The following is a 10,665-nucleotide window of genomic DNA, read 5'->3' as shown; positions in this document are numbered from 1 at the left end:
ATCAAGTGAATAGGATTATGTGAAATCACTGCGGAACAATTTGTAATGGAGCTGTACACGCTAGAATAACACGATCATGAAATAACCTCTGACTGGATCGCAACGATTTTTTCGTTTGAAAAAAAATTATCTTTGTTTGACGGTTAAAGCCAAAAAAAGGGAGGAGGAAATAAAGAAAAATAAATATATATATATATATATGTGTGTGTGAAAATACGTGAAATGGACGTGCGATAAATTAATTTTCGAGAGATACGAGAGATATTTTTAGTTTAACCTAATGTGCTTGAAAAGGAGGGATAATAGGATTTAAGAGCGAAGATGGAAATGAATGTTTATCACGCAAACTGTGAAATTGGCTTGTTTATGGAAGCGAGATTATCAAATGTGATTGTAAATTGATATTAATTCGATATTATCGAGAAATAGGAGAAGGAATATAAATTAATGTCGAACGAGTTTATTTTGTTTACGCGTTTGAATGATTTAAATTGCGAACAAGAAGATTTAATAATGAATACATAAAACGGATATAAAGATATTACAGGTATACATATAAAATATGGATATTGGGGGAAAGGAATATGAATGAATCGGATTTAAGAAAAAATAAAATTACATTACGTTCAAATTTAATGGATGCACCAAACGTCTGACAATAGTCGACCGTTTCTACTTAAGAATATGAGATCTGTGTATAAAATAATCGAACATCGACTTTTACTCCACTTAGAAAAGATACGTTTTGTTCAACAATCCAATATTTTTCTTCTATCAGCTCTCGCCCATCTTAAACGAAATAAAACTTTTCCTTCGTTCGATATTCACATTTACGATCGATCAAAAAATTTCATTGAAATCGATAAAAAGTTAATCCTAATCTAACCGACTCTATAAAGTGTGACAGATATACTATTGTTACGTTATATCAATTTCCGTTCGAACAAACAACGTGGAAGGAAGGAAGAGACGGAGTCGTATCATCGATTTTTTGCGGCCAAATAATGGAACCTCGCAATTTCTCCCTTACATGCGCTACCGCGAAAACAAGCAGAAAGTTGACGAAGCGACTACGAGAAGAATTAGAGTGCTATTAGTCGAAAGAACTGGTAAGACTCAAAGGGGAAAGGGCGCTTTATTGTTGACTCAGCGGAAAAAGGAAGCCAAGTTGGCTGGTGCAAAACCGGAAGAGAGCCAGAGGAACGGGCGTGTCTCGTCGAGAAAGATTCCATCTTTGGGGAGAGGAAAGGGGAGTCAAATTTGTTGGGTGGAACTTTCGTTGAGTTAATTCTTTTAACATTCTCCCCAACATTCTGATAATACGAAAAAAAAAAAAACTACACGCTACTTCGTCGTATATACACCAATCTTAGAATTTCGTTTACTTTTTCCATTACCGCATTGGATCAGTGGTTCTCAATCCATAAACATTTACAGCGAAAAAAAATTCGATTCGAAATTTTTAACAAATCCCTTGCTAATTTCTCGTCGCAAAAACAAGAGGAAGGAAACAAAACCATCCTCGAATCATCCACGATACTTCGACGCAGAATTCAAATTCTCCAAAACGAAATCTCGAGTAAAAGGAAGCGCGTTTCCTTTGTTCAAATTTCAAAATCCTGGAGAAAAGAAAACGAAGGAGCTCGGAATCCTCGAGTCGAGGATCGGAACCTTGACGCTCGGCGTCAATTAGGGAGGCGGAGCCACGGCGCAGCCTTGAGAGTCACTGCACCGCGATGCACGCACTGCACCGAGCGCAACGGTGCACCCGTGCACATTGGAGCGGCGTGTGCATACTACAGCTATGAATGGAGCGAACTCTGCCCTCTCCCCAACCCCCTCTTCCTCCACCTCCTTTCTCTCGTTGCCTTCACGGTTTCCCTCTGACCCTCCCGCCGTTTCGTTCAACCTTTCTCCTTCCACGAACCACGTGAACGGATCTCCTGGCCGCGGGCTAAACAACGTTTACACGCGTGTATAACGTGACGTTTTCACACACGCGAACGGACCAAGGCTGCGCCCGATGACCTTTGTCTTCGATGCAAGGTGATGGTCGCCGATGAGGCTGAAGAAGACTATGTGCACCGTGTATCGATGCACTCGTGAGAAATATTTCGATCAACACTCGTTGTTGAGTGGAGATAAGATTAGATAAGAGTTTAAGTAATATTTTCTCTTCTACTTGCGTTTGCTTTCCGTCTTAATCACGTGTGCCTGCATTTTTGGATAATTTTTGGTTCGATCCTGGAGAAGGATGGATGAACAACGAGAGTGGGGAGACTTGTGGATTGTAATAAAAATTTGACAGATCTTTGTATATCTGGATTGCTGGCTAATATCAAAGATTAATATCATGGTATTTCTAATTAGCGATTAAAATGTTGCAATAGCTATGAAAGCGTGTATATAATGAATTTTCGCAGGATGAGTGTTTGAATAATGGATGGAAGACAAAGGGTAACAGGAATTTTCGTAAACCGTATGATATCTTGTACTATTACATCCTCTAACGATCCGCCTTGCCATAAATTATACTTATCTGTAAGAATTTAATATTTTTAATCGTCATTATGTGTGTGTGTGTGTGTATGTCGAGACTCGAGTCATGAGAAGATTATGATTGAATAGATTACGGGATTCTTTCTTTTCCCAGACAAGATACAGGAAGTAATACTGATCGAATAACTGAACAATTATAACAGTTCTCTTCTTCTTAACATATTCACTCCTTTCTTCTGTTTGTTTCTACGCGAATATATAGAATTCAATGGTTTAAAGAGCCTGAAAATATCAGATTCTTTGGATTAATCGATTAGACATCCTCGAGATATCATCTTCTCAAAAAAAAAGAAGAAAAAAAAGCGTGTTATACATCTTTTGAAGAGTCTTCTTAGCTGAAGATTCATCTTAGAAAGATTACTTTTTTTTATGAAAGAAAAAAAAATGTATTACCTTTGTAAAAAAGTTCACCTTTTTTTTAAACAATGTTCAAAGTCCAACTAGACTTTCCTTTCTTCGAAGGCAATCCTTATAGAGTCGATTCCTTTGAGAAATGCCATCAAAAGAGGAGAGTATTGGTAAACTCGAGGGCAAACCTTTATTGCATTAAATTTAACAGGTATTCCATAAGCGACGTCATTATCGAGTAATGCACCATTTACTTGTTATGCTTACAGTTCAACCAAGCTTATTACCAAAATTTCGTCCGCATAAATATTTCTTAGAAAAAAATAATAGAATCAACAACCAAAAAAAAAAATTCATTTTGAATAATAATACAAAAATCATAAAATCAGTGTTAAACATTCACGTCAAATCTCTCGAAATCTTCTTCGAATATCGAAAATTAAGTTACTTTTAAAATTTCCAACTTTGAAAGTTTCGTCGTAAAGACGTGTATAAAATATTATTCGAAAACTCCAAAAAATCGATCTCGAACGAGGATAACGAGTATAATGGAGTAATAAAGATTCGGCGAAGAGGAAGATCGCGGAGGTGGCTCGAGAGGGCGCGTTTTTAATTAAAACATGGCGGTCGAAGATGGCCGATCGGCCGGTTATTAATCGGGCACGATCACGCGATATTTCCTCGCGATACGTCCGCCGAATTTATCGTCGCGCCACGGCTGATTTATCAGCTGGAATCCGATTTATCAGTGCGACGCAGAGATCCTCGCGATCCAGACGCGGATTGGTCAATCTGCTCGATGCACCGCGACGCCAACCCAATTTTTCTCTCTCTCTCTCCTCTTCGTTATTTTTCTTTTTTTTCGCTTCAATCCATCTCTCGTTTTTGTTTTTAAAAGAATACGCGACTGACCTCGTGACGTTTCATCTCAGATTGAGAATTCTCGATTTTGAATATTACATATATTTTATGTAATATTTTTCATTTGGATATGGAATTATCGTAGTTTCTCTCGAATTCGAATCGTGGTGAGTGTTGAACGCATTTTTTTCTTTAGATTAAAATTGTAAAAGATATTGGAAACAACGTGCGATGTTATTTTCGAATAATGGAGAAGAGGTTTTACATATTTACGAATATTTTATAAAAATATTGGAAATTCCATTTTTATTAGGAAATTTTGAATATTGAAATGGGATAATCGTTACGTAAAATAATATAATCAACTCGTTTCTTTATCTCTTCGATTAAATTTTCTAAAAAGTTAATTGAAAAATTTATTCTTAACATCATTTCTAATTAAATATTCAATTAGATAATTCGAAGATTATTATTAAAACTAAATATTATATTTTAATTTCCATCGTATTTTATAATTTTTTTTCTATTAATAGTCAAAATTTTATCTATCAAATCACTAATTTAATTAAAAAGAATTGTTTGCATAAATATTTACGCGAAATATATTGCCATTCATCGCTTTACTTCGTCGAAATCGAAGAAGTTGATCGTTGCTTCAATTTCCAATGAAATGTTGCGCAAGTTAACTTCTTCTTGCTAGATTTGGCCAATCGAATCGCGGACTTCCGGTATCGCCGGAAGCGCAGCTCGCATCCACCATCTTTCGATTTCCATCGCATTAAACAAACTGGAAAACAGATATTGATTATTATTATCCTATTTTCGAGTTGTTTTTCGAGTTAAATTTATTCTCCATGTTTGGGATTATTATATATTTAAAAACGATACCAATACAAAATTGTTAAAATTAATTTTCCGTTTCAAGATATACCGCCAATCGATGAATTAAAATTTTTATTCTTCGTGGTTAGAGAATTTCTGAGAATATTCTAAAGAAATTTTATTTAATCCTTTAAATGTCAATCACTTTATAATCGCACGAATCTTCCATTTTTGTTGTTACATTATATATATTATATACAATTATACAATACATACCTAAAATTCTAGACAGATTATGAAAATTGTCGAAAAAGAAGATTCCACGAAAGATTAAGATCGCCATACCTTCTTTAACTCGTGTAGCATTGAAATTTCAAAAAGCAAATTTAATTTCAATCCTTCCATGCATGCAAGAATACCAAACGACCAATGGAAAAAAGAAGAACGTTCTCTCTTATAAACTCGCAACACACACAGGTCAAATCAGAAAGAGTTCGCGCGAAAGGATAAAAAAAAAAAAGAATCCAAACTTTTTTCACTACGCTCTTAATATTATTCCCATTCCCTTGTAATTGTTCCATCGTGTTTCCACACGCGGGAAAATATTTCATCGAGGAAACGAGATGGCGGATAATTCCGACAGAAATGTTTAACCAGCCTTCTCCCCTTGTTATTTATTAACGTTTTTAACCTCCTCCCCCTCCTCTTTCCCCTCCCCAGTCCAGCCAATTCGAGTTCGGAGCCCTCGAAAGTGATGTAATTTCACACCGTGATGATTTATCCGAGCGTGGGAAGTCGGTGATTTATCGAAATTCACAATGAAAATTTTCAAGCGGAAAGCGAAAAGTGGAAAATTTAATCGATACTTTTGCCTTTGCTTCCTCTTCGAGGACCGTTTTGATAACGATATTAAAAAAAGAAAATCGCTCGTTCCGTCTTTTCGAAGGAAGAGTCGTGGATGGGAAAGTAGTTTCCATCGCTGTAATTTAATCAAGAAATATGCTATCTCGTATTTTACTCAAATCAAAATAAATGTAAATTATACAGAGTGTAATATTTATAAAATAAGATTCGTGGTGTGAATTGAAACTCGACGAAAAAAGAAGGTAATTTAAACGTTAAATATTTTCTACATAAGATAATTTTCTGAATATTACAATATAAATAACAATATATTAAACAATATATTTTAAAATTGCTATTAAAATTAGTTGGAGTTTATCTTCGTTGATTAATCAATAAATAAAATAAACGTTTTATACGTTTTTTATAAATTACAAAGAAAGTATCATCATCGGGTAATAAATTAAATTAAATATAAAATTACATTGTACGTGTATGAACTTTACATGGAATTCTCTTATTATAATGAAATTCGAATGGTGGACCTGGGTTTCCATTTTCTGTTAGAGAATATTAAATATAAAGTATCTATAGATTATATTGTTATCTTTCAAATCTGATTAATGAAATACACGTTAAAAAAAAGAACGCTTTGTCATTTTAATCTCAAGTGCTATTAATAAAACGTTTTTAAAAAAAAAAGAATTTGCAGAGGATTAATGGAAAACCCGAGGAAAAAATGAAATAATTTACAGAAGAGATTATTCTGTTTTTATTATTATAAAAGAATGTATATCTTCTCTCAAATGTAGTTCTCTCATGATTACAAAGATACTTTTAAAAATGTATTTTAAGTTAATGAATAATTTTAATTTCAGAAATGAAAGATTGGAAAAAAGAAGAATTTGAACGTGGCGCCATTATTCGAATATCGATTAGATGATCGAGATGGAAAGAATGCGATAACACTGGCTATATTTCGATTCAATAAATGACCAAACGATCGATCGTTCCAATCTATTAAACGAATTCTGTCCTTTTTTTAACGTATTAAGATTGCTAATATTGTTATAAAAATTTGGATAAATGTAAATTACGTGTTGCAATATAATAGATATTAATAAAAAAAAAAAAACTAGAATCACAAAACTAGGAAATCCGATGGGATCAAAATGATTTTTCAAACATCGCTTGTAAACGAAAATTTCATACGTCAATAGATATTATTTGCCATTTTTTGTGCCATTTCAAAGGCGTTTGAATATTTTCCAATACCGAGAGCAACAGGTGATCGATCTCTAATGGTCGTTTTTGAGACATAAAAATACACATCTAGGAGGAGCAAATGGAACCATCAACTGGTCCTGATGGTTAAAAGAAAATACTGTCGATGCTTTTATAAACCGTGTCCTTTTCGAACAGAAATTTCGAAAGCTACTACGAAAATCAAAAAAAAAAAAAAAATACGAAATAATAGAATACACACGTAGATGCAATGTTTTTTCGGATATCGAAAAATATATAATTATCCTGACATTTACCAATATCCAATAACGAAAAAAAAAATAACTTTCGAATATATTTCTTATAAAATAATTATCCAAACTCTCCAAACTCTCAAATATATATTCTTTACGCCTCAAGTCGATGTCGTCGAATAAAAGAAAATATCGCCCACGCGTGAAATTCGGGTGAAATTCGATTGTTGAAATGCATTGTATAATCCGTAATTATCGCAACGTCCCTTTCCGAATAATATAACCAAGGCCAAAGGCCGAAATAGCGTATTTCGATATCGATCCATAAATTAACGATGCAACGTAAGCTTTTGGAAATGCTTAGCGCTGGCTTGCGTGACACCAATGAAATCCAATATCGTTAATCTAATTCGGCTAAAAATTTTCAATGAATGGAACTTGGTATTACAAATCTTTTTGTAAATAACTTTAAAAATTTATTAATACACACGCGCGTTATTTGCATACATACGTGGAAATATAATTTTTATAAAATTTCCAAGATTATCCTTTTATATTAATAAAATTACGAGACGACAAATCGAAAAGTCGAAAAGGGAAATGAATTGAACGAAATTCAAATTCGATCAATTTTATCCATTACAGTGAAAAGAAGGAAGAATACTCGTTACTCGCGTAATTTAATCGTTCTTTCGCGGCAACATCTAACCATCCCTCCTTTCCCTCCTTCCCTCGAAAATCGAAAATCGTGCTCGCCCCCGCAACTTTATTATCCCATTTAATATGATTATTCTGCAACATACGATATCCGTCTCTATTAACAGTCTCCATATACACAATATCGATTCTAAGCGAGCGGTAATCGCAATTACAGCTACAAAATCCGACAAACAGAGGAAGGGAGGGGAGGGGTGGAGCCGCGTTAATATCGAATTACCGTGAATAATTTTCTCCCCCGGTGATATTGACATCGATACGTTGTGATCAAAGTTAATAGTTTAATCACTTCGTAGTTAGAACTCGGTGCAATATAACCCGATCGAGGTATATCCTCTGGTATCTCTGTTTTCCATTCCTCGATATTACCGTTCAATTTCATATATACACGATATCCGCGATCAGTATCTCTGTGATAACCGCTGAAAATTCCCCGTTAAAATCGTCGCAAGCGTTTATACACTTCGTCGAATTAATTGGCCGCGGCGGTCGAGCGTCGAATGAGGGGACGGGTTTTGTAAGTAAATCGGCCGGTTAGTAAAATTTATCGTCGATATACCGGTTTATATCGACAATCTACGCTACGAGCATCGAAGCGTTTGGAAACAATTCGCTCGTACGAAGAAGAAGAACAAGTAAACGCGGGAAGGGATTTGACGTTGTTAAATAATTCTGGGAATAGGATATTTTGGGAATATATTGTTGAATATATGCGGAGAGAGGTTATTTTAAATTCATCTTCGTTTTTGATTCGTACATTTGCGAAGATATGAAATAGGATGTTTTATGTTACAAAGAAAGGGATTATTAAATTTATCCCCTCGATGCCCAAAAAGACAATGATCCAACAAATTTGAAATTTCGAATTATTAAAATTCAAATGCGAAGAAGGAAGGAATATCGTCAGCAAAGAACAAATTATATTCTCAACGCTATCCACGTTGTGGTAAATGAAACAACAACAACAACAACAATCCGAATAGAGAGGAAAATATAATTGCAACGTTTCTACTTGTGCAACTTGTTTTGCGCGACAAGAACTGAATGAAAAAACGGACAACGGACGGTAAAATGCCGTCGATGACAGCGTGGCGTCAAAAAAAAGGAGGGGGAGGGCCATCAGGCTCTGGGGAAGAGGGGTAAAAAAGATAAAAAACGGGAATCGACACGCAGGGAGGACCGATTCGAAAAATACGCGGCCAGGATAAAACGCGGATCGGACACTGACAAATCGGGCGTTGTTGGGGCGGCGATGAGGCGTCCTTAATCAAGCTGGATAAATACGAGACGCACGCCTCGGGGATAACGGGACCACTTCCTGTCTGGAGGAAAGGAGATGGAGGGAAAGGGACGCCGAAAATGGCACCTCCGCGACGGGCGGTCGATTAAACTCCTCGTACGACACTGATGTTCCTCGATTTTTGATTTTTTCCTCTGCAAGAATTGGAATTATCCGTTTTTTTCTTCTTGCGATTGAAATGAAAAATTGTCCTTAAATTTTGGGGGGAAGGTTAATTTTTCTTATCGAATCGAATAGCTTGGATAACGATGATTATTAGAAATTCGTTCGAAAGGAGAATTGAAATTGATTCGTTTCAAATTATACAATTTGTAATTTTTGCTTTTTTCCGTTTAACGAATATATTTTGTTCCGACAATATCCGCAATTGAAGAAGGATTGAAAAGTGAAAAGATAGAAAATAGTGCGATACTTAATTCGAAATACGATTTGCGCTTTGACGGTCGGCTTATTAATTCACATGAACAAGTTTTAATTACTCTGTATTTAATTACAAGGTAAAAGAATGAGAAAAGTGAAAAAAAATTCCCAGGGTTTAATTTCAAACCCTTTTCATTCCCAATCTTTTAATTCCATCTCAAGCGTAACTGTAATCTAGCAACTTGTAATTAGATATACCTTTCTTTCCCTGCTAATATGTAAAGGGATATTAACTCGCATGATAATATTATAAAAACTGATAATATTCTTATTCAGTAAGAATATTAGAATCGCGAATACATCCCGATTTTCGTCTATTCTCCTGATATATATATATATCGATTAATATTTGATTAATATAACGAATTTCGAGATGACAATAATAAAAATGAGACAAGACTGTTCTAAATTCTAAAAAGAAAAAAAATTTGGAAATTAATTCTTCTTACTTATCAATTCCTTTTTTTTCCTCTTCTAATTAAAATCTGGATGATATATAAAATAGAAATGTACGAAAATTTATTTCTACGATAACGTAGACGATCGAAGAGTACGAAAAAAAAAGGAGAAAAAAGAAAGAAAATTTCGAAAGGATCGAAACGTCCATTGCTATCGAGCTCTGCTATACACGGGATAAAGATTCGTGAGATATCTCCAATTTTTTTCTTTATTCTGCCCAAGGGGGCACGAGGAACGATTGGCAGGACTGAAATCGAAACTATCCAATGTGCAAGACACTATCTACCGTCGATTTCACGAATTAAACTGATCATCTTGCGAGGAGAGAAAACCTAACCTATATTTTTCTTTCTTCTTCACCTTTAATTAATTTGAAATTAATTCAAAAATTAAACAAAGTAAAATAAAAAAAATTAGGATTTACGAAAAGAGTTAAATATATATATATCTTACATTTGTAATTTCGTTTAAGAGAAAAAGGAAAATAGGAAAAAGTAGCAATTTTGTTACCCTAAATATCCCTAAAATCCCTAGAATCCAATAGAAAATAGTAGATTCGAAAATTTTGTCACTTTTACTAAAATTGGAAATCGAAATGTGATTTTTGAATGAAATTCGTCCCACGAACCCTAATGGTTCGTAGCTGAAGTTTCTTAACTCGAAACTCGATTAACTCGTTCAATTTTAAATAGAATCGAAACCCATTCCGGAGATAATTGGAAATTTCACTTATCAGCCGATCCTTCAATTAACGACGATGAAATTCTAATTCGTGGATCCATTATCGATATCATATATATATACATATACATATATATATAATCAAAAAGGATACAACTATGAGATGTGAATATTCAA

At 34.4% G+C, this 10,665-nt stretch overlaps 1 protein-coding gene across 1 annotated transcript in view; it reads right to left on the bottom strand.

Moving 5' to 3' along the window:
* Positions 1-10,665, bottom strand: part of LOC107992553 (uncharacterized) — a 47,592-nt gene that overhangs the window by 17,745 nt on the left and 19,182 nt on the right.

The sequence above is a fragment of the Apis cerana genome, linkage group LG3 (assembly GCF_029169275.1).
Source record: "Apis cerana isolate GH-2021 linkage group LG3, AcerK_1.0, whole genome shotgun sequence".
NCBI lineage: Eukaryota > Metazoa > Arthropoda > Insecta > Hymenoptera > Apidae > Apis > Apis cerana.
The sequence above is the reverse complement of the archived record's forward strand: the minus strand, read 5'-3'. Positions and strand labels throughout refer to the sequence as shown.